The 24,121-nt window shown below is 30.5% G+C and overlaps 1 protein-coding gene across 2 annotated transcripts in view; it reads right to left on the reverse strand.

Annotated features, from left to right (window-relative positions):
* Positions 1–389: 389 nt before the first annotated feature.
* Positions 390–24,121, reverse strand: part of LOC107449489 (non-POU domain-containing octamer-binding protein) — a 79,649-nt gene continuing 55,917 nt past the window's right edge. The window contains exons 8-10 of one of the 2 annotated variants that reach the window (XR_006226204.2): positions 4,074–4,164; positions 3,867–3,994; positions 390–705 (exon numbers count right to left, since the gene is read on the reverse strand). The gene's annotated coding sequence lies outside the window, so the exon portion shown is untranslated. The remainder of the gene's footprint in view (positions 706–3,866; positions 3,995–4,073; positions 4,165–24,121) is intronic. The other variant, XR_006226205.2, reaches the window with a different exon arrangement.

Genomic DNA, 24,121 nt, shown 5'->3' on the forward strand with positions numbered 1-24,121 from the left:
TTCATTATGGAATTGAATGCATTTTTAATATCGACACCGCGGGTTGAAGTGCTACTAAATCTAATAATGCTTCTCTGACAATGAAGTCAGCTGAAACAAAACGTATGAAAACCGCCTATTGCGAAAGATCTGTGACATCTGTCGATTCGTCAAGGATGGATAATAATTTTTTAAAATTATAATAGCACAAAAATAAAACTCTGGTACATTTATCGAGAGCCACAAATAATCCTTCAAAGAGCCACTCCTGGTATCGCACAAAACATGTGTGCAGCAGTCCCAAATAAAACACAGCAGATCTTTTGCTTCCGACCGAGTAAAAACGTTCTAAGTTCGTGTTTTCTCGGGATAGTCAGGGAAGCGGTTTTAAATAACTTCAAGACAACAAATATCAACAAAGTTTTATTGACATTTAAAAGTACAATTAATTCAGTGGCAGAATTGATAAAAGAAAGTTTAGTTGACAATGGAATAGAGTCAAAATTTCAGTTAGAAAATCAAGTGTTGTCGTACTGGGTGCCAAAAGAATATGAACAAAGTGTCTGTAAATCCCAGGTGTATGAAATATCTCAAATGCTACCAGGGTCTTATGCAAGTACCTCTAGAAGGAGTGTAGTTAGTCAGGTGGCCATTGATTCACTGTAGAACCTGTTTGTTTGTTGCAGAAAGATGTCTGACAGAGGGGGTGACACAAAGTAAAAAACCCTGAAAGTGCAAAAAATCAATATCGAGATAACAATTTATATACCATACATGTTTTTTTCACATTTATAATTAAAATTACCGACTACAGTCCATATTATGACTCTATGTAACATCCTTCATTATCAGGTGATATACAGGCTTTCTACGAGACTGTTTGCACTTGTTCCTGTATCCATGATGGGTTACATTAGACGATATAATTATTAGACTTACTGTAGTGTTTCAATAATGACACGATTTGCCAGAGTTTATATAGGCAATACTTTTATAGTTAAACACACGTGTGATTCAAGAGTTTTTTTATAGACTTCTGTGACATTAGGTCACAGCCTATTTATAAATATACTGTTTTTTTTTAATCAATAATACTAATTCTTTTAATTTTGTAATACATTCTTTTATTTCATCATCTTTCTTTAGCCCCTTAAGCGATAGCGCAATTTGGACATTCTCCCCCTAAAATTCCTTACCAGCTCCTTAAAAGAGCCCCTTTTTTTCCAGAATTTTCCACCCTTTTTTTTCTGAGAATTCCACTGGTCGTCGGCATTCTTTCATCTCCGCGTGTTTGTTGTGTTTCTCAACCGTAACTTTTAACGCATAATCATTTTTTCATCTCAACTCGTGATTTTTAGGTAATTTAACTTTAACTTTTACAACATGCACTACAACTTCAATTTTAAGTTTTTGTATCTTATAAAAAGGATGAGCGCGAAAGACGATTAGCTTTCGATAATTNTCTTATTTATAAAAACATTAATTAATTCAGTTTTAAAACTTAAATGTACAGCTTCATTAAAGCTTGTTATAATGGCTAAATTGAGTTTAAATCCTAGCACATTAATACCTGATTAGCAGCATTAATAATAACATATCCATACCTGCCAACATTGGAGAAATAACGGAGATTTTACAATCGACATTTTTTTAGGCAACAAGTAATAAAACACGAGTAATAGCATAACATGTAGTCAAAAAGAGAAATTCAAAATTAGAAATAATTGATGTACAGTACAGAACCCGTTATCCGGAAATCAGAAAACCGGAAAACCAAAAAACCGGAACGAAATTCAATAAATTTTCCGCCATTTTTGTCAAAAAAAAAATTTTTTTTTTCTTCATAAGATTTTAGGATTTTTCTTTCTTTTTTGAAAGATGTTTACCTTACCATCATTTTGAAAATAATCATTAGTGTATTACTTCATCGTTTTTTCTTCTTTTTAAGATTTCCAAATATTATTTTTTTAAGTTGGGTTTAACAATAAAAAAAAAACGGCTTTTTGTAGCGATTCAGAAAACCGGAAAAATCAGTTATCCGGAATAGCGATGGTCCCGATCGTTCCGGATAATCGGTTCCCTACTGTATTTAAATAAAAAATATGGTACATAAGAAGTTGTGTTTTTTAAATTACATAGGAATGCTTAAAAAACAAATTATTTGTGTATTTTTATATGTTTGATGAATGAATAAAATCTATGAAATAGTTTTAGTATTTAAATTTAAAATAGCAAATAGTAGTCATAGTGTTAATTTTTAATAAAATTGTATAATTCTGTTACTATACATAAAATGAATACAAAATTATGTACTAAATAAATTAAGGTATATTTAATATAATCATTAAAACTAACTAACTAACTCAGTGTCGCGACAGCCCATTAAGAGGGCCAAGGCCGACTGTGCCCATCTCAGTTTTCTTGACCTTGGGCTCTGGGGTGCAGGAGCATAATCATTAAGTACTTGTTTATCTTTTTCTTTTTTTTTTAGTTAAAAATAGTTGCTACATTGGAAATACTTTATTTTACTAGCATATTAAAGTGTAGAATTAGTGCAACAATTTCAGAAAACATAACATAGAAGTGGCTAAGTTGTATAGGAGTAAATTAGTGCAGCGTACTAGCATGTGATGGATTGGTATGGAATAAACTGGTCAGACGGCCAAGGCTAACAGCTGGCTGTGGTGCAAAGATTTAACATCCTGAACCTTTCTTGTAAAATTTCAATTATTTTTATAGATTGTATATATATGTATAGATTGTATATATTTTATTTGCTAGCTGGCTAAAAGATATAGTTTTAATTGCGTTTACTATTTCTAAGAAATTTAAATTTTTTATGGAGGGGCATTGTAATTTTCTTTAATGTCTATAAAATGATTAGGATTTTTTTATTAGTAAAATAAAATATTTTTAACTGTTACTTTTGAAGTTGCTGGTTTTCTGTATAAAAATTATTAAATATATATTTACCTATAGCTCATAAATAGTTGCGTAAATTGCAATTTCTATCACAATAAAAGTAAGGTTTTTTAATTATGATTATTAGTTTGAATCTACATTTAGTACAAAGTAAAAATTCTTATTGTTTTCTCCTTTATTTAATTATTTTTTGTTTAAATTTCGAAGCTTTTCTACAAGTCACTTTGTGTGTACAATTCAATTTTCCTTGTAATTTATGGAATTAGATTAAATACAAAATAAAATTTCTAATTAAATTCTTTTATTAGTTCAATGCTTTTAATCTTATATTTTTCTCTATTCGGCACTGAAAACCCTTATATTAGTTTAAATATTTTATTTCACATTTAGACAAATTGTTGAGTATTACGTTAAAATGCAACAGTAGTTTATTTTTGAAAATATCAATTATAAGTGTCAGGAAAAAAAGTTTAAATCCTAAATTAATAACGTAAATAATCTTTAGTGTATAAATAATTTAATGTATTCAATATATAAATAAAATTCTAAACGTAGCAAATAAAATGTAAAAAAAATCCGAATTTTTCCCGAAATTTGATATTACCCCTGGAGCAGTCTCTTGGTGAGCATAAATAATAATGATAAAAGTGTTCCAACATTAATGTATCTTTTACGTTTGTACGTATTAAAACTGAAATTTTTTTTGTCCTTATTTCATTTCTAAGCATCGAACTTTTTCAGACAATCTGTTTAATTTTACAATTTGTTTGTGATAAAACTTTGTCATGTGTCAGTGACAAAACTTTTAAAACGTAAAGATTAAATTTATTTTTTAAACGAACTTATGTTTCATTAAAAAAGAAAGGCAACATTTTCAAATTGACATTTGACACTCGACCTACTATCTCAACTCTATAGGACAGACCCCTGGTTTTGATTTTAAATATGTATATATATACATATACCTCTTCACATGCTCGCAAGTAACCACTGATGTAGCAGCATGCCTTTTCTGATTTGGGAGCCTTCTCACTATCAACAATGCATTGGGGAACCTGCTTTCCTGATGTTTTTTACTTGGAAAACCATGCCACTGTAAGACACAGTAAACATTACTCTTTATTAATGAAATAGCATAATGATTCACAGGTTAAAAAAGGGAAGGAACGAACCTTCTATGCACATATCATCAATAATGAACATCGTGGATGCTGATAGCAGCGATGAGTTGCAGTCCTTGATTCTGGATCATTTTTAGAATTTCTAAAAAATGCAAAGGATAAATACAGTTGGAAAATGCAGTTGGATAAATACATGAGTTATGAGACAAGGATATTTTTCAAAAGTCTAAGGCAAACTTATAACAGGGTGCGTAGCCAGATTTTTCAACAAAAAATAAGCACCTTTTAAGTACTTTTTATGCACTCAAAAATATTATTAATCACTTTCCAAAAAGAAAAAAAAAATCATGATTAGGATCTGTACAGTAATAAAATTTTTATTTTATTATCGTTTAAAGTTTTTAATTTATAAACATAAAATCAATAAAATTCAAAAACTTAACACAATCATGATAAAAAAAAAATTAGTTTCTAATAAATATTTCAGAGAAAATTGTGAAAATCATGCATTATTTGTAATTTAGAACGACAATCGGCAAAGAAAAAAATCTCTTTTTAAAAGATAGAAAATGAAGCACTTTTTACAAATCCTGAGTAAAAAAGAAGCAGCTTTAAGCACTTTTTAAAAACGCTACGCACCCTGCATTAGACTAATCTACCTATCTGACAATGCTAGTGGGTGGATTCCATGGGTGTCAGAAAGAATATGTTGAAATTCCAGAATAACTTGCACTAGAATAGCATGCCTTATTTCTCATTCTGATTGGACAGCTTTTTATTTTACTTGCTTATGATAGATACTTTTGACATAGTAGATTAAATATCAATCATCAGTTTGTGAAAATTAAATAAAAAACTTATTTAAAATATTCCTGTGGCACAAAATAGATGTTTGAGAGCCCCAATTTTAAAGAACTCTAGTTTCTTTAAGATGCGACTAAGCATGAGCAGATGCATCCATACAAAATGTAGTTAGTTAATTTATAATAATAATAACATGAAGAGCTTGTCTGGGTGTCTCTCTAATAACTTCAGAACAGTTCATTCTATTGTCTTGAAATTCGGACAGCGGCCGCAATAGGGTGGTTCTTATTTTTGAGGTGATGTGGCAATACCTTTTTTCCTGGTGCCATTTTCTGAAAAAACATCGAAGCCCAAACATGAACTCATTTGAACACTATTTAAAGGTAGCTCAAAAGCTCAATACATTTGGAAATAACTGAAATTTGAACGTTTTTTTCCGATTTCAAGTTTTGAATGGAAGATAGCACCTATAAACTTTTAAAAATTCGGGTTTTGAGGCTTTAATAATATTCAATTAAAGACCTTTCCAACGAATCCTTAATCAGAAGTTGGTTAAAATCGAAATTAAAAATTTAAACATATGGCCGATAGGATGTTCCCCACCCCACATTTAACATGAGAAAATGTAAACACTAGTTTCTGCTAAATCTCTACCTACTATTTTAAAGTTAGTTTAAGTTTTAAACAATCTGTAAGTTAGTAGTATGATTCTGCACTATCACAGCTATAATAATGAATGCGAGTTAAATAAGTTGCTGGCATTGCTTTTGTTTTCATGTTAGAACATTGTACCAAGCACAATGTTCTTTCTCATTTAGGATCAACTTCTATCAGAAATTAAAAATGGAAACAAGGTCCAAAAAACAAAAGAACCTCCTTGAACTGATTTAAATGGCTGCCATCTTTGCAAGTGGCAGCCAGTGGCTTTTTTCTCTTCATCACCATATTATAAATGCAACTATTCGTGAGTCTTTAAATTTTACAGTGGAAAGAGTTGCAAAATTTCGGAAAAAAGCCAGAATTCCAAAGCTAGATATTTAAAAATTCCCTGAACTTAATTTGAAAAAGGAGAAAAAAATATAATAACAAAATTAACAAAAATTTGTATTTTCAATGCTAATTTCTGTCCTACTTTATGGATCTGAGACTGCAATGAAATCCTTCGAAAACCAAAACAGAATGGACAGGAAGACGTAAATAAAAATGGATTGTTCTCCGTAAACCTGAAAATTTTATTGTAAAACAAGTTTTTGATGGGAATCCTCAGAGTAAGGAGTTACTTGACGATTTCAAGTGAATTGAAAACAATAGGAAAGACATGGAGTGAGAACCCTTTGTTTCCATTCGGAGTGAACTTGAAAAAGTGTCTGAATAAAGGAGATTTTTTAAGAAAAAGACAGTTATACAAAAGTTATCTAATTTAAAAGTTTCTAAATTAGACAATCTCTGTGATATTACACATGCCAATGTACTCAAAATAATACCTAGATATTGATACAGTTCTTGCTAAAATACAACAAACAGCAAAAAAAGAAGATGCAAGAAAAAGATTTGAAAAGGAAAATTAAGTGTAACATTAACAATACAGTTTTATGCATGATTTTGTCCTGTATTTTCTTCTTTTACTCTCCGCATACGAAGAACGATTATTCAGAGCTACATTGAGAGAAGTTTATATTTGATAACAAATCAAATGATCAAACTGCTTAAAAATAAATTGCAACAAACTAGCTTACTCAATAGGGATGCTGTTTTTTAAATCCTTTGGGACAACTCTTAGAAGCAGGCTTTATTGTTTTTTCATTCACGTGTTTTTCTTTTTGTACGGACATAAAGTGGGAAAAGATATATTTGATCCATTTAAGCTAAAACATGATTGACAATACAGGGTTGCCACTCAAATCTGGAAAAAAAATTTCCTTTGTCTTTTGTGTACACATTATATGCAATATATTAAGGGGAAACAACAATTACTGTGCTCATGTGAGCTATATTGGGCTAGTTGTATTTATTAGTCTTAATAGCTGGAAAAACAGCTGAACATACTTAAATAATGTTATAGTAAATGAAGTAGTTTAGTATAGCTAAAAAACATGCTTAAATATCCCATAGATTACGCTTTAAGTGGTCACCATTTTTTAAAAGACGAAAATAAGAAACAAAATTCCCTGTATTTTCCCAGTTTGTAAAAAAAAAAAAAAAAAAATCCCTGCAATTTTCTTGTTATTTTAGGTGCTTCATAAATTCTTGGTATTTTCCAGGTTTTCCCAGTGGAGTGACAACCCTATTCAAGTCTATTTTTTAGTTTTTTTTTTTTTTTTTTAAAAAACTGTCTACAAATGTAGGTCAGGTACAGCCCCGGCGTTGTACCGTGGAATAAGTTTGATTCCATGAAGTTGAACCTGACGAGGATAATCCTGAATTGAGTCTCATCACGATGCTTTGTAAAATTATATATTTAGAGAATAATAACGCAAAAAAAAAATCTGATTTTGAGTACTTGAGAAAATTTAACAATTTATGTATAATTATAAAAATACATTATTTTGTTTAAAAATTTTTTTTTCTCTCTATAATAAAAGATCGTAAGGCCGATGCAACTGTGTTCAACTCAACGTTATTTTTTTTGTTTCTCAAAAACTTTAGTACTTAGAAACTTGAAGTGACTATATAAGAAAACTGTACGGGGATTACGATGGAATAAAAAAATAACATTCCATAATTAGTTCAAACTGCAAAATTTGTTGGAAATAATAGCTTAATAATAAGACTAATAAAATTTCATGCGAAATGCATAAAAGTTTGCAGCTATTTGTATTGTGATATTCAATATTGACTTTGTAGATACACTTAATAAAAATAATTTATGAACACTGACTTGACTTGTGCAACTACCCGCAATCTGCAAACACATGATAGTTTATGCCAGAAACAGATCTTCTGTATTAAAGTGAGTCAAATTTTCACGAAAATAAACTTAAAAAGGCACATAAAAATTAAGTTTTGTTACTAAACATAGAATAATTATCAAATTTGACGACAAATTCAAATAGACTTAGTTAATACACGCATTTTTTTTAAAAATGGCAATAAACAAAGAATCACCTGTTTTGAGTTGATTAATTTAAAAATTTATTCGATCGATTTTAAGACTATAGCAAATTCTTTTAGTTGAAAAGTTAGTTTTGATGAAAAAAAAATAAATAAATAATAAATACATTTCATGGAAAATCATGCAGTTTTTTTCCCCATCTTTATCCCTTTTATTTCATAATCCGTTTGTTTCAAATGAATTCCTTCATAACAGAGAAGGTGTATTAAAATAAAAATTTATTCCTGATAAGACATCATGACACGCATTAAAACTTTTTCTGCAGTTATGTTCGATGTCAAAATATTGTCAGAGGTGGAGAATCTTTGTGCAACAAAGATGTCTTCACTACTTGGGGTCAACAACAGTAAATTCAATTTCATTAGCTGCACTTTTGACAGAACAATACTGATGGCAGAATAATCCTCTAGTTTTTAGAATTCTTCAGAGGTCTGAGAGGCGGCAAATATCCAAGGTGATACAATGAATTAGACTTGCTGGAAGCTAAATTAAAAATGCCTTTATTCAAACATCGAAGATAAACCACTTTCTTGTAGGACTGGGCAATGTATCGGTACATTAGTGTTATACATTTAGTACTGCGTAAATTCGCAAATTGTATTTTTTTTAAAAAATAAACATTGAATTTTTTATAATTATTTCTCAATATTTAAAGACGTGGATGTCTGCAAAATAGCGGTCAAAAAATATTTAATGACTGGATGGATTTTTAAAAAAAATCACCAGGATTTGCACAAGAATAATTAAAAGAAGTCCCTTCTATAATGAAGTGATTCAACAACACTTCGATTCTTAATCCCGTTCGGATTCATCATGTCAGTAAAACGATGAATCACGATGTAAAAAAGAAAAATAACGATCATCGCCACAGCACACTTACGGAGGAAAATGCTTTTCACCCGAACTTGCAGACATCGATGTCAACGATACATGGAGAAATATCGTACGCATCTCAGTCAATTACAAATTCCGATGCTTCGAAAAACTGTCAATCCAAACATCGGATCGGCGACGATTGCATAGAATCGATATTTTCCAATGCATCAATTTACCAGCCAGTCCTACTTCCTTGTATTCTAAACTATCAATTAAGGTACGCACGAACGCACACCACACAAAATTCTTTCTCAAGCGATAGATGTAGCTAGCATTGGTACATCATTTTGAAATAGTTTAAAATAATTTGAAAAAAAAAAAAAATTATATAAAAATTTATTTAACATTGATATCAGAATGAATTTAGCATGCAAAGGATACAATTTCAGGAAGTTACTTAATGATTACTAACCCATTGTTCAAGAATTTTTTGCAACAGGCGGTCCTAGAGTCAGACATCTAAATGGGGAAAGCTTCATGAATCTAGAACAGTTTTCTTGCAAAAATTATTCTCATCTTTCCGGCCAGCGATCAAAAAAAAAATTAAAAAAAAATAAATACTCATTTCTTTGAATCCTATTCAAAAGGCATGTCTTCTCTCGTACAGCCAGAAAACTCACGTTCATCAATCTAAATGAAATATTTTACTAACTTTTGGGCCTTATTATAAACATATTTTTAAGGGACAAGTTAGAGCGATAATGTTACAATCATTCAAAACTTCCTTGACATAAGAAAGTTATCGAATTTTGACCTTACTGTTGAACCAGGGACTAATATAGGATCCATATCGAATTGCACTGGAAACCAGTTACGCAGGAATTCAATCAATACCTCTAAACTAGAAGATGAGGAATTAAATCCAAACTTTTTTCCTTTGACAAAAGAATGAAAAAAAAATGGTACAAGTGATCATTTGATAAAATTTTTCCTCTTCTAAATGTTATTAAAAAAAAGAGAGAAAAGGGACCAAAATAATAATAAAAATGTACTTTAAGAGACCAACTCTAAGCGGGTCTATAGGCCGCAGGAATGATAGAAATCAACTCACACTGAATGGTTTACCGCTCTGGCTGAGAGTTTTTACAGATGGCTCTTTCGATCCGGATCAACCAAATGCTTTTGTAGTCTCTTCTCCTCCTTTGGTGCCAATAGATCTGCTTTTGACGGGGAAGTTTTTGCAATCCGTATTGCTCGCGAACAGCTTTTTTGTTTTATTGAGTCTTTTTCAAATGTGGTTATCCTTTCAGACTCGAAGGCTGCGCTTTGCTCGATTGAATCTATGCATTGCCCTTCCAATTGCGACGTTCTAAAATGTCAGGATGCGATACATAAACTCCACCATTTAGGCAAAACTGTAGCCCTACAATGGATTCCCGGGCACTGTGATATTGTAGGAAATGAGAGGGCTGATGCTTTGGCAAAGAGAGGCACACTCCAGGCTCTTAGTAGCCCGGTCACCTTCTCAACTTTAAAAAGGATTATTAGATTAAATATCAATGGGGATTTCCATCATCAATTGTCAGAAAGGGTAAAAACCAAAGTGTGGAGAGATCTTCGACAGAACACCATTCCAGACTGGTCGCGCCGCGAAGCGGTGGCTCAGTTTCGACTTTTACCGGACATGACTGCCTAGCCGCGCACCTGTTTCGATTAGGGCTGGCATCTGATCCCTATTGTTCTCTGTGCATGAGCCAAGCTGTTCTGGATGGCAGCCACACCCTGTGCTGCAGGGCCCTCCGCGGGTCGTCGCCTACCGAGCGATATTGGGAAGCAAGAGCGCTCCTGAGGAAATGACTTCTTCTTACTTTCTTGTTTTGTTCCTGTGTTCTTGCTTTTTAACATGTCAATTCACCTCTGCCATTCGAAATAAATGAACTATTGCTAAATAATGGACACTATAGAATTTTTTTTTAATGTGTTTTAACTTTGTATGCTCATCTGAAACTACGAGTTTACTTTGTTTATGCATTAAAAATGTGTTTCTATAAAAATAAATAATTTAAAGTTAACGGTATCTTTACATATAATAAAATACGGGTAAACGGTAGACTCTAAAAATACGAAATTCAACATGAAGTTGAATGAGTACAACTACAAACTTTTTAGGAGGTCCGATTTTCTAAATTCGGAGGCATTTAAGAATTTTCTCATTGGCTTAGAGGAAGCCACTGTTTCAAAATAAGCCATAGTCGATTTAGTTTTGTCATATATGTTAAAGATAACACCAGTGGTGTTTGTTAGCTTATAACTCTAATCCAAAACGTTGTTTATTGCGCGTTCTGCAATACTTAATTAATTTTTATTCGTTATGCCAGGTTATCTGAATGATCAACGCGATCGTGGTAGCATAAGCAAACTACATCACCAAATTAGTATTTATCTGAAGCCACGTGTTTTTTTTGTTGTTGTTTATAGTTAGGCTTTAAAATCGTCATTTTATAATAATAATTGCAATGTATCGAAATTTAGAAATAAAAACAAAAGTTTTGCATTGAAAGAAAAAATTATTGGAAAAATGGAATTCATTCTCTGAGGAATTAGCATATTATTATGGAAGCCAAGGATAGTTAAATTTGGCTAATTACTAATTAAAGTACAATAATAAGAAAAGGCAAGATGAATGGAAGAGAGCGTAAAAGATCAGCATTAATGTTTGATAATAAATGAGGGTATGAGCTAAAAAGAAAAGTCGACACAACTATTATTGACACCAATGATGCTGATACATACCAATTATATACGTTATTTTAGAGTAGTATTGAAACAATACTGTACATTTTTATGCTGGATATGTACAGGGGAAAGACTGTGGTAAGTATCAGCCATGAGCCAGATGACGCTGAATACCCTTTATTTAGATGGGATGAACTACTAAAAATTAACTTTCTTAATCTAATAATGTAAAAAGACTGAAAATGTAAACAAATAATAATGAATAAAAAACATTGGAATCCTTTTAACTGTATTACGGTATTTGTCTGAAAATTTTGGCGCATGATTTTGCAGTGCTGTTTAAGGATGGATCTATGTGGGTGTAATATATATCAAGTTCAGAAATAATTATTTTCCCCAAATTTTTGTCCTTAGAATTAAAAATAGTTCTAACAATGATTTTAATATAGCTCTTAATCACGCTAAATTTCTTAACGGAAACAACTTCTCTAAAGTGTTATTATGAAACAATGTTAAAAATAGGGTTTTGAAAGCTAATAAGAAAATATAAACTATCTATATATTTCGTGAAATTTTTACTCATTTTGGCAGGATACAAAGAAGTTTCAAGTGGTAAAAGAAAAGTTTCTATTAAGTAAGATCTTGAAACTTATAGATATTACCTTCAAGGGAGGAAATTATGTCCTTTATCTGTTTAATGTTTATTCCATTATAATCTATCTTCATTAATCGGAAACTTAAAAAAACACGTGGATATTAGTAGATGTATAATATGTTACGGGCAATGTAATTATTTAGGTCAGTATTCATAATGCTTAGTTATTATGAATAATGACCATTAAAATTGGGCAATTTGAAAAATTTGAATTAATTTACGATAATTTCTCACATTGCCCGGTCAATATTATTTACTACTTCATAACGTTATTGCATTTGACTTTCAGACATGCTGATATCGGGTAAATCTTTACTGATATTGACTCGTTTATTATTTGATATATTTTTCATTTTCTACAATGTTATTATCAACATACATCTACATTGCTTATGGCCATTTAGTTATTCATTGTGTCAGCTCTTCAGAAGAATTTGGCTTCTACCACTGGACAGACCAAGGTTATCCCGTTTACAGCGGCACTTGTCAATGCATCGATGTTAATCTTTACATTATTTTTAAAATTTAAGTATTTCATTTATAGCATAGCGATACACCTTTAACAGTTCTTAACTTTACCAAGTGCCAATTTGTTTCATTTTTAACATGTAATTTCTTTATCGCCCATATTTACCATTCATAACTTAACTTGTATGTTTTTAGTGATTCTTATTGCATGTATGCAGTGTATCTCCTTGAGTTTGAACATCTCGCTCTGAACAACGGTTCCACCTATTGATGCCTTCGAGGTTTTATTAACATTTGTTACCAGTTTTGGTTATTAATTAACTGCTAAAACAATATTAAACTTTCTTTTCCCCGACTTAACACCGTTTAGGACATCATTTTAACCAATATTTCACTTGTTCGCTCGGCGCCTTTAACGTTCTTTTGTATTTTCATCCAACCCAGTGTATAATTATTATATCTTTGGATCTTATTTAATTTAATTTAAACAGGTTAACTTCTCTAATATTTATTTAATGTATTTTTCCTGGCGGTGGCATGCATCATCATTAATGGCACTCAATTGATTTCTAGACCACTTTTGGAATTGGGTCTCCTTGGGGGATTGGACAGGACTCACCCTCGCCGCCATTAATTACTTAATAAGGAACCTTAAGAAGGGACCAATTCACTTCATCTTGATCATCACAACACTGCAAATTCCGGAGTTCCAAAAAAATGTTTCTAATCAACTGACTAGAAATTCCTCATCACCAAACATTGTTCAATCTCCTGACGATGTCGAGACTGTTATTGAAGAACAGGAATCACCACTTTCGGATCCAATCATTCCGGAGAATAAAGAAATGGAGCAGCTCTTTCTACAGCTTGAGAATAGTCTGAACTATGGTCATAAACACAAATCATTTTGCCTCCCAACCAACCCAAGATTGGCTGTGCCCTAACGAGATTAAAATATTTAGTTTTCAACATCGCCAAATCCAACAAATAAGAATCTGTGCGCTATTGAAAGACAACTGACTGAGATTAACCAAAAAATTGACGACATAAAATCGACAAAGCCTTACAGAGTAAACCACCGGAAGCTACAGTAATCGAATCCAAGGAAAGTTATACTACAAGTGACATTTTTCAAAAATTACAAGTTTCATCACCTAAATTACCTATCAAAAAGCTTTACCGTAATGAAATACTTGTTGAACTGAAGTTTCTCAGCCATACGTAAAAGGAAAATGCAATAAAATCAATAACAGAAACAGGCCTCAGCTGTAAGGAAAAAGAAACAAGACTAACCAACGAGCTTCACAAAGGAAGAAATCATCGAAACCATTAAAACCAATGGTGACTTCGACGAAGAATACGATGACATCAAAAATCAATCCCCCACAACAAAAGAACAGGATAAACAACATATAGTCATCCGATCAACGTATCACCTATCTCAAAGATTACTGAAGCAACATTCAATTATGTTGCACCAAGAAACGTATCTTCCTTCTTCGCGGCCGAAAATGTCAAGAGATTGGCCATCACCAAAATAACTGCAAATACAACGCCTGTGCCCGTTGGGGAGTCAATCGACACACATCCGACCAAATGTACTGCCGAAAATGAATTCTGTAGAAACTGCAGAGATTCGAACTATGATAATGGAACCAACTTCAACTGCTATCACGCGGCATCCTCGGCCACTTGTCCCTATTACCTTAAAAGATTCAAGCAACTGCGTTCTGGCCAACCACTAAGTTCTCTTTATCCAATTTAGTTTTCGATCCTACATTTTTATGTCAAAGTTACAAAATTTTCACCTTTTTTTTTATTTATTTAAATTCAGTAACTTTTCTCATATTTCTTTATCATCTATTGTAACTTTCTTCAAAATTTTGTTTTTCCTATGTATTATGCAATTGTGCTTTGTGACGCAGTGGTGTATTATGTGATTGTTTGCATATGTATTGTGCGAGCTAGACCGGTGGCCAGACGTGGACAGTTAAGGGTTTTGCAAACCTAGGTACGTGTCCACGTCTGGAAGAAAAGAAAAGGATATCGGGTCCGAGTTTTTTTTGCTTTTTTCCAATAAAGAAATAAATAAACAAAAAATTAACCTTTTTTTTTTTAAAGCAAGATATTCTTTTTCGAATTCCTGAGGGGGAGATAACGGTAAATATTGTTAAATATATAACGCTGTTTTTCGATGCTCTGTCGAAAAGTTTTAAATCTTAAAAAATTAGACCACAAACGCTTTTCATTTTCACAAAACTGTGGCTTTTCTCCATATTAACGTTTTGCTTCATTTTCAAAATAAGCGTTGACAGCTTTACATAGAACGTAGCAGTCTCATGAGTAACAGTTGCAAACTCAAAACAGTTATAAAAAATAGCATATTTTTAGCAAAAAAAGCATTTCATAGGACGACTCAGCCTTAATTCCCACAAATGACTCATAGTGATTCACATGGTTTAAAATCACGATTCGTACGAATATAATTTTAGACACAATTATCTCGTTTCGTCACCGCTTCCCCCTACTAATTTTTTTTTTTAAACTTCATTTATAAATACAAGGAACTAAAACAAAACATAATACACAAGTTCTAAGTTGAAATTTTAATTTTTTTTTTTTATGCGTAAAAAATAATTAATTTGCCATCATTTTACTATCCCAAATTATTTCGGGCAAATGAAAAAAAGTTCACATCTTCGTCATCGAACGCCATTTTTTTAATTCTTTTTTCTAGGTAAATTTATCAACCATCGTATGTACACGTCCCACACACATCTCCCAAAACACACAGCAGAATTTTATTTCCGGCCGAATAAAGACGTGATAAAAACAAAACCGAGGGAAAGAAGCTTTTATTTAGATTCGTGCTCAAGTGACTAAAAATTATACATCGGGACTGACCGATTGTAAAGACGCGGTTCCAAGACACCAAAGCACCCATTAAACTGGTCTATTGTAAAGGTCGTGGAAAGCGGGAGATTCATCTCATCTTCATAAAAGTACCGTTTATATTCACGCGTCAGTATTTGTGATGACTTCGGGAAGGAGAAAAATTAGCGTTTCTATTTTGTGAAGCTGAGTTCGTTTCTATTTTACGATACTTAATTCACTATTTTTCTAATAGATGGCATTAGTGGTCCTAGTTTTACACCGATTACGACTTTAGTCGATGGTGGGAAAATGTGGGTGATGCAAAGAGTGCGATATGGGCTTGCGTGCAGTACCGTGTTTGTTGATACTGTAAAAGATTTGTAAAATTTATGTATTTAATATCATACAGTTTTTCCCTGGAAACCATGCCGTACTTGCACCAAAAAGAGTGAACGATGTTTACATTGTATGACTGAAATACAACATCGTTGACTTTTTACAAATTTAGGCAAGTTCATACTGAATAAGAAATTTCTAATTGAATAAATAATCGCACTTAAAACTGGTATTTTGAAAGAGAAAAAAAAAAAAACTTCTTTGGGGATCACAAATGCTCAACCCATCATTGATAAGATTCTTTACAACTTCTTTCTAGAGTCCTATGGCTAAAAGACAAGAATTCATTAGCATAATTTATTATAAAGAAAATGAGAAATTCATAGTTGGCAAAAAGAATTTTCATGAAATAATTGTTTTAAAAGAAACATACAAAAAATAATAATACATTTAATCAAAGGTGCACAACCAGAACAACAGCCTATAAATACTAACAAAAAAAAAGCAAATTTTATTTTTTTCCAGGGCTCGAAAAAACTCAAAAATTTTACCCGTCCTCCTTTGAAACTAACCCGTCGCTTCTGAACAAATAAAAATATAATTTTCTCTTATTTATTACTAACATTTATATAAATTGCACAATGAATTAGTAGTTACTAGGATTGCAGTAATAAAAGGAATACTAATAATTAGAGAAGGTGTAAAAATGGGCACAGGTGTAAATATGGGCACCCCTCCCTAGTAGCTATGGGAGGTACTGAAGACTGGCAGCAAGGACTGTATATGGCGCCAGTTGCTAATATAAGATTGTACAGAGCAGTTGAAACCCTTTTTTCAAGTAGTGTGGATGCAGCNGTAGGTAGATGTTCATAATTGCGTTTAATGCTTCTTGTTTAAGACCAGTACGTAATGTTTTTTTTTTTGTAAGTCCATTGCTGAAAAGTCCCTTTCAACTGCTGCAGTACGGGAGACAGAGAAAAAATCAATTCCACCATGCGCAGTATTTCTAGATTAGAGGGTCATTTTAGAAGTGAGGCGCCAACTTTAACAGGAAAATGGCCGTCCGCGCGGACGTCGGATTCGAGAAATTCGTTGTCCGCGGGGAATTTTTGACCGCCGAGGACGGGCGGTTTTTCGAGCCCTGTTTTTTTCAGCTATGTTTTTCAACAGTTAAGTTATTGATCTACTTCAAAGCCTTTCTCAAACTATCAAAATGTTCTGTTAATTGAATGGTTCCAGTGTTTGTAGTAAGTATTTAAGAAATATTGCACAAATTAACTTAAAAAATCATGATGACATGCATCTTATGCAGCACTAGCAACAAATTTTGTAATAATTTAGCATTAGTGTAACATAGCTTATAGGATTAAAGTAAACTTAAGTTACCTTTTTCTCTTCATACTTCTATATACTTATCATATTAGTAATTTGATAAGCTTATTTATTTAAATGTATATACATTCATTATTTTTTGTTATCTGCATTGCAGGAAAAAATTAACACCTCATCTAAGTACTTTTAAACGAAATCTTAATATTTCCAAAAAATTCTTATAATTGCAACATTTATCTTGGGCCCCAAAACTGTAGTTTTTGCAATAGTTTTAAAAATGGTTGAGCACCTTTTCTTTTAATATTAAAATCACTTACAAAAATGCTTAATTTTTCTAAAAATAATAACTTTAAACTTCAGTAATTTTATTTTATTAATGAAAGTAATTCCTCCAATTTTGTCATTGCCCAAGCACAATGACAAAACTGGAGGAAAATTGTATGGCACTATTTGAGAGAAAGATTTTGCGCAGTATACTTAAATGAAAGCAATCAATGGAGAAGATGAACACTAAAAGATTTATAAACACAACCCGATATTATTAAATACATAAAAATAAATCGAATGAATTGGATGGGTATGAGTGATGGATGACCATACAATACTGCTTCTTAGACCCACTGGAACCAGAAAGCGTGGAATGATGGGCTGATTCGGTGGAGTCTGATTTTCTTGCAATGAATAAAGAAAATTGGATATCAAAGATAAAATCTTTATGGAGAAATCTTCAGGGGAAGGCATTGGCCCATCTGGCCAACTATGATGATGATACACCCCTGCTTTTAATATTATAATCAATCACAAAAATTCTTAATTTTTCTAAAAATAATAACATATCTTCAGTAATTATATTTTATTAATGAAAATGATCTTTATTTTCGCTCGGTAGTCCTGAAACCGTTCCTTTGAAAGGTTAATTTATGCTTCTAAGAAAGAACAAAGAAGTATAAAGGTAAAATTATAGTCCAGGGTAACAAAATAAATAATAATAATAAAAAATGGTTTAAACCCTTTTTTGATGATTTAAACAAAAGGTGAAATATTTTAAGCAATAAATAAACAGCATAGCTGACAACAGGATAGGAAAAAATCCAACACATTTAACAAAACAATATAAATTTCACAATAATTGTTCGCAAAATGTGCCAAATATTTTACACATAGGAAATTTTAAGCTCATTAAGATAGAAAAACTGGAATATTCTTCCATTTATGACTAACATTAAATGAACTTGAAATGTTATGTATTACGTTTAATCATAATTTTAAATAGTAATTCATCAAAGATAGTTAAAAAGATTTTTTAATTAATTTAAAAAGAGAGTTCTGAATAAAAGTAAACGTAACATTTTAGATCAAGAAAAAGACGTAGAGTTGACAGCCATGTAACAGTAATCCAGTCATTAAAAACATTTCACAGATATTTTTTAACTATTGATTAATAATTTGAATCTTAAAATATTCACTTTTGTTCCATTACTATATATGAAGAAAAAAAAAAACAAGTATAAATTAGCTCATTTATTACTTTACAACTTCGCTTAACATTCAACACCTTAATGTTATTTTATATATGTGTAAAAAAAAAAAAGAAATGTAGAAAAAAAAAGAAAGAAAAAAAAAAGATTTCTTTCTTGACAGTCAGTGGGTATATTAAATTTCATATTTCAGCATTATTTACATTAACGTTATTATTTAGCAGTATAGAATTTGTAGCATTTTAAGAAGAACATTTTTGCTCATTTGTTACAAACTTAAATTTAAAATAGAGTTGCCCTCAAATCTGTGTGTTTCCTGTACATATTAAACATAATATATTCAGAGGAAATAAAACACAATGATTGTGTCAGCTATATTGGGCAAACTATACTAATTTTAACTGAGGGAAAGGAACAGCTGAATCTACTTAAATAATGTCATAGTAAATGGAATAGTTTAGTATAACTGAAATATCCCATAGACCCATAGATAACGTTTTGAGTTATCACCATTTTATTTCTTAAAACACGAAAATAAGAAATAAAGTTCCCTGTATTTTCCTAGTTAGCAAAGAAAAAATAAAAATCCCCAGTATTTTTCCTGTTAAATTTCCGTATTTTCAAGGTTTTCCTCGTGGACTGGCAACCCTGTGTGAGTTATTCAAGACTATGTATTTTTTATTTTATTAAATGTAAAACTAATGAATAAGGAAAAAGAATAAATTGATAAATAGGATACATAAATATAAACACATAAAATATTAATAATTTAGTTCTAACAGTTGGATAAAAAACAAAGAATAAATTACCTTTTTTGTCATTTATTTTAACGTGATGAAGCTTTAAATATAACAATGTTCTTCTGTATTAGAACATTAAGAAGAAAAAAATCATTTTACACGGATTTAGAATTTTTTTTTCCTTTCTTAAATCGTATTTCTTTTTAAATATAGTATAAAAATTTCAACTTAATCATACAATAATGAATATAAGCATACTGCATATTTTTAAAATACAAGTTTGTTTACCTAAGTAACAAAAAATAAAAATTAACCGAAGAAAAAAAAAACCCTTATTCCCACTTATGTTTTTAAAAAACTTAATTCTTTTCAATAATTACATGATTTCACTAATTTTAAAAATTTACCGAACATGGAATGAGTGATGGTCTTTTTTTTAATTTAAGCATTTTTAAGAGACCTCAATATTTTATCTTAAATTGCTCGCATAACTTTACGTAAAGATTTAAAAATCGCAGATTTATGCTTATTTAAACTAAACGAATTCTGATTCGAAATTAAAATCGAAATTGTAAAAAATACGAGAAAATTCGTTTGGAAATGTTCAAACTGCAAAATTTTATATAAATAGAAAATATAATTAAAAAGATTTTTTTAAAACAAACCAATTCAACTGGTTTGCTTTTTTTTCTTTAAAAAATTACTTTTAATAAACAAATAATGAATTTTGAAATAAATAATGAAAACGATTTCACTTAGACGAAAAAATGATCTGGAAATTTTATTGAAATCGGTAATGATACCGCCAAAAGGGTTTTACCAAAATTTTTGTTCCATTTTCTAGGCATAAATTATTTAAAATGACTCATGAAAAACTTGGTCGTCCTCAAAAAACTAAGCTCAAAAAACTTACTCCTCATTCCTGCTTATTGGAAAAATATTACTCTAAAGGTAGTACAAACATTGTCAAATAAAAGACTTTGGGCATTACACAAGTTAAGAAAGAAAAAATTGCAATAGGTAGCGTAGGTTGTTTTAATTATTATAAATATTACTAAAAAAATACTTTAATAATTGATCATCATACTCGATATATGTGGTCTTTTGCATTTAAATCTATCACAACAAAAATGTAGTATTAAAATTTTTCACCACATTTTTCGAACTCTTAAAAGTGATAGTAACGTAAAATTTTTCTTCGTCCCATTCTAAAAAAAACTTCCACAATCTATAGACTGAAAACTAATGGAAAAGCTGAAGGAATAAGACAAACTATCGTAACACGTATAAAATGTAATTTAATGATTCTTCTAAAAAAATACATCAATTCTTAAATACATCAATACTAGAAAACTTATTCCTAATTTTTGTGTCTTATACATAATCCTTTAAAAAAATTCTGATGCTCAAAAGAACATTCAGAGTAAAGAAAATAATTTATACATCAAATTTGCAAAGGTACCATCATCCGGAAAATTAAAATGATCTGACGAATAACAATAAATGTAATAATTTTAATATTCTAATAGTTTCATCAATTTAGTAGTTCAATTAAGTTTAAACTTATTTTAACTTCAATACACAGTTTATATTAAATGTATTGCTTTATAATTTTACTAATTTATTTTTTAGTTGAACAAAATAAGCAATAATGAAGTCTTAAACTTCAGAATGCATTAACTGTTTTTCATATCTCATGATTTTTAAAACGCTTAGAAAAATTTTCTTTTAAAGGAAGCATTTTATTGAACGATGTTATAATGAAGAATAATATTTTATGGTCGAAAACTTTCATCAAGCACTTTAAACAAATGACTTTGAACTGAAAAAAAAAAATTCATAGCAACTATTAAAAAGTCAGAAACTTAATGAAAAGTAGATTTACGAATTTTGTCAGCGGCAATTGAATTGTGTTAAATATTTATAATTTTTACATTCCATATTACTTTCATATATTGCTTGTATGTTCATGTTACTTGTGCTTATAGGGGCAAGCAAGAAAATAACAAAATTTTTAAATGTATTAGATGATAATTCAAATAGTGGTATATAAGAAGCTTTAACAAATATTCTTGTAATCTTCTTTGACTAAATTCTCTCCCTTTATTCATTAGTCAAAACGAAACACATCCTGTTTTAAAAATAGATCAAAGAATGCAGAGCTAAAAATTTGAAGTTTTTTCCTTTAAAAAAGCGTGAGAACCTAAGTAGTATTATAATTACATAGGCTTCCCTTTTTGCATGTGACGTAAAATATGATAGGGAAAAACTCGTGTAACATGAGCGATTTGATGCTCTTTTCCAATGTGTCAAAATAAAGAGCGATTTTTAGTGTGTCAGAACATGACATACATATGATTCTTTTTAAACAGGACAAGTCTTCAAAATAATCTAAAATTTTTTTTGTATACTTCTTTAGTTACACTTATCAATATCTTACAGACAGCAGCGTAGTTTATTGATATTTGTTCGAGAAAAAAATAAAATAGAAATTCACCAAATCTTGAATGCCAGGAAAATGACATATTAGCTTAGAAGTTTAAAAAACAGTCATTTTAAGTTAATAGTGAGTAACTCAACTTAAGCCTTTCTGTTAGATGAACCATAAATTGCTTAAATTAATTCCTTTTGTCCACTGTAGAAAGAATCAATTTTTTTTTTAACTGCTGATATGTACAGAATAAAATTTTGTATAATAATCAATCATTAAATAAATAAATAACTTTGATTACATCCAAGCATATTACAATCATACATAAACTTGGTATTAGGTTAATATTTGCTTTCCCTCCTAACAGTATTAGCAGTTTAAAAAAATATCTGGTAACACTTCAATGTCCTGGCATTCATAAGCCAGGAAAATGACAACCAGGATAATGACAAATTCGCCATTTTATAGCATATAACTTTACTTACTCAGATAAATCTATGTAGTTTATTTTATTAATGATTTCAAGAAGCCAGGAAAATGACAACACAAAAACCTACTCACCTTGAAAAATTTTTTGAAATGGATTTTGAACCAGAAAATTGGTTCTTTATTCATGCAACACGACATGTTCATATAGGAGGGCATCTAATCAATCTGTTAACATAAGATATTGATTGCTGGCTCTATCTATATTGGTTATAAACCATTAAATAAAAGTAGCCAGGAAAATGACAGATTTTCTTGGGATAAAAAAATTATTGACAGAAAAAATTAATTTAAACGAAGTTCTTGCAAATAATACCCTCTTTCTAGAAATGCTTAGTCCGGTTGAGATAGAAAAAAATGAGATATTGAAAAATTTATGGGAAGTTTTGAAGCTAGTTATTATTGGAAACATTGTTTGGGACATGCCAGGAAAATGACATTTTGATATTCAATTAAATTTTTTAACTGTACAAAACAGTCAATGTTAGTGCAAAGTCATTTTAAAATACTAGCAGCAATGCTAATTATTAATTTAAAAATAAAGTTATTTCAGTATTAGGAGCAAGGGACAGTGGATTGTGATATTTCGTGAGAATCACCCATATAGGGAATAAGATGTTGTTGAGGAAAACACCATTATAAAATTAATACATAATTTTGTTAAGAGAAGAACAGGAGTCCTAGGTATTTAAAGTGCTCTGCTATGAAAGAGATTTTACTTATAATAGACAGGGTATCTGCTACAATTTAGATTTTCAAATTCTAAGAACTTTTCATGGCCTAACGAAGTTACTATTTTCTCCCAACAGAACACTATAATAACATTCATTGAAATGATGGGTACAACCAAAACTGCATAAAAGCGAATCATTTTTTTCTGCAGAATTATATTCTAAAAGATACTTTTCTTGCTCATCGGGAAGAAAAGAAATACTCCGGATTTTTCTGTTCTCATTTCAAAATAAAAAAATTGCCAATGACTGGCTTGCTTCAGATAGAATTTTAAATTGATAAAATAAAAAAAAAATTCTTAAATCACAGAAGTTTAAAAGACAATTCGCTCTAGAAATGATGTTCTTTCTTTCATTTTTTGAAAAAACACTCTTAATTTTTAAAGAACAGGATAAAAACATTTTATATTTCAATAAAATATGAGTGGGGATTTTGTTACACATTCAGATATTCGGAACACCATGAAATTGGGGGGTAAATTCCATTTTAAAAAATTAGATTTTTCAGCGACCTAAATTCATGACTTTCCATGATTTAAAAAGAAGTTAAAATCGTGACATTTCACGACAGGTTTTGTTCAGCGACCTAAATTCATGACTTTCCATGATTTCTCATAACTTTTGAGGTGGGCAGATATCATGTATAGACGGTTGTGTTTAAAATCATTTCATCTCATGATACCATAATAAGACACTATATCATTTCTGAGAGAAAGATATTAAATGAATTTTTTTTATGCAGATTAGTTCATTACACTATCCCTTCCTTTCAAACTGCCGCACCAACACCAACATTAATAAGTCAGAACTGTTACAATGGACAGAGTAAGATAAATTTTTTTTTTTTTTAAAGGAAGGAGAAAAAACTCAATATCAAGATCTTTAATTGATAATGCCCAAAAATGAACTGGATAAGGAAGCAACAATAAAATTACTAATTTAACTGTAATACAAATTCAATAAATTCTTTCAACGAATAATAAAATAATTTTATACCTAAGAAGAATGTGAATGTGTCCTATAAACGGGTTTGTGATTGTATGACGGGCCCCGTAACCTCCTAAAAAGGGACATCTTCTCAGGGGTCAGCCGCAGGTCCC

The sequence above is a fragment of the Parasteatoda tepidariorum genome, chromosome 9 (genome assembly GCF_043381705.1).
Source record: "Parasteatoda tepidariorum isolate YZ-2023 chromosome 9, CAS_Ptep_4.0, whole genome shotgun sequence".
NCBI classification, from domain to species: domain Eukaryota; kingdom Metazoa; phylum Arthropoda; class Arachnida; order Araneae; family Theridiidae; genus Parasteatoda; species Parasteatoda tepidariorum.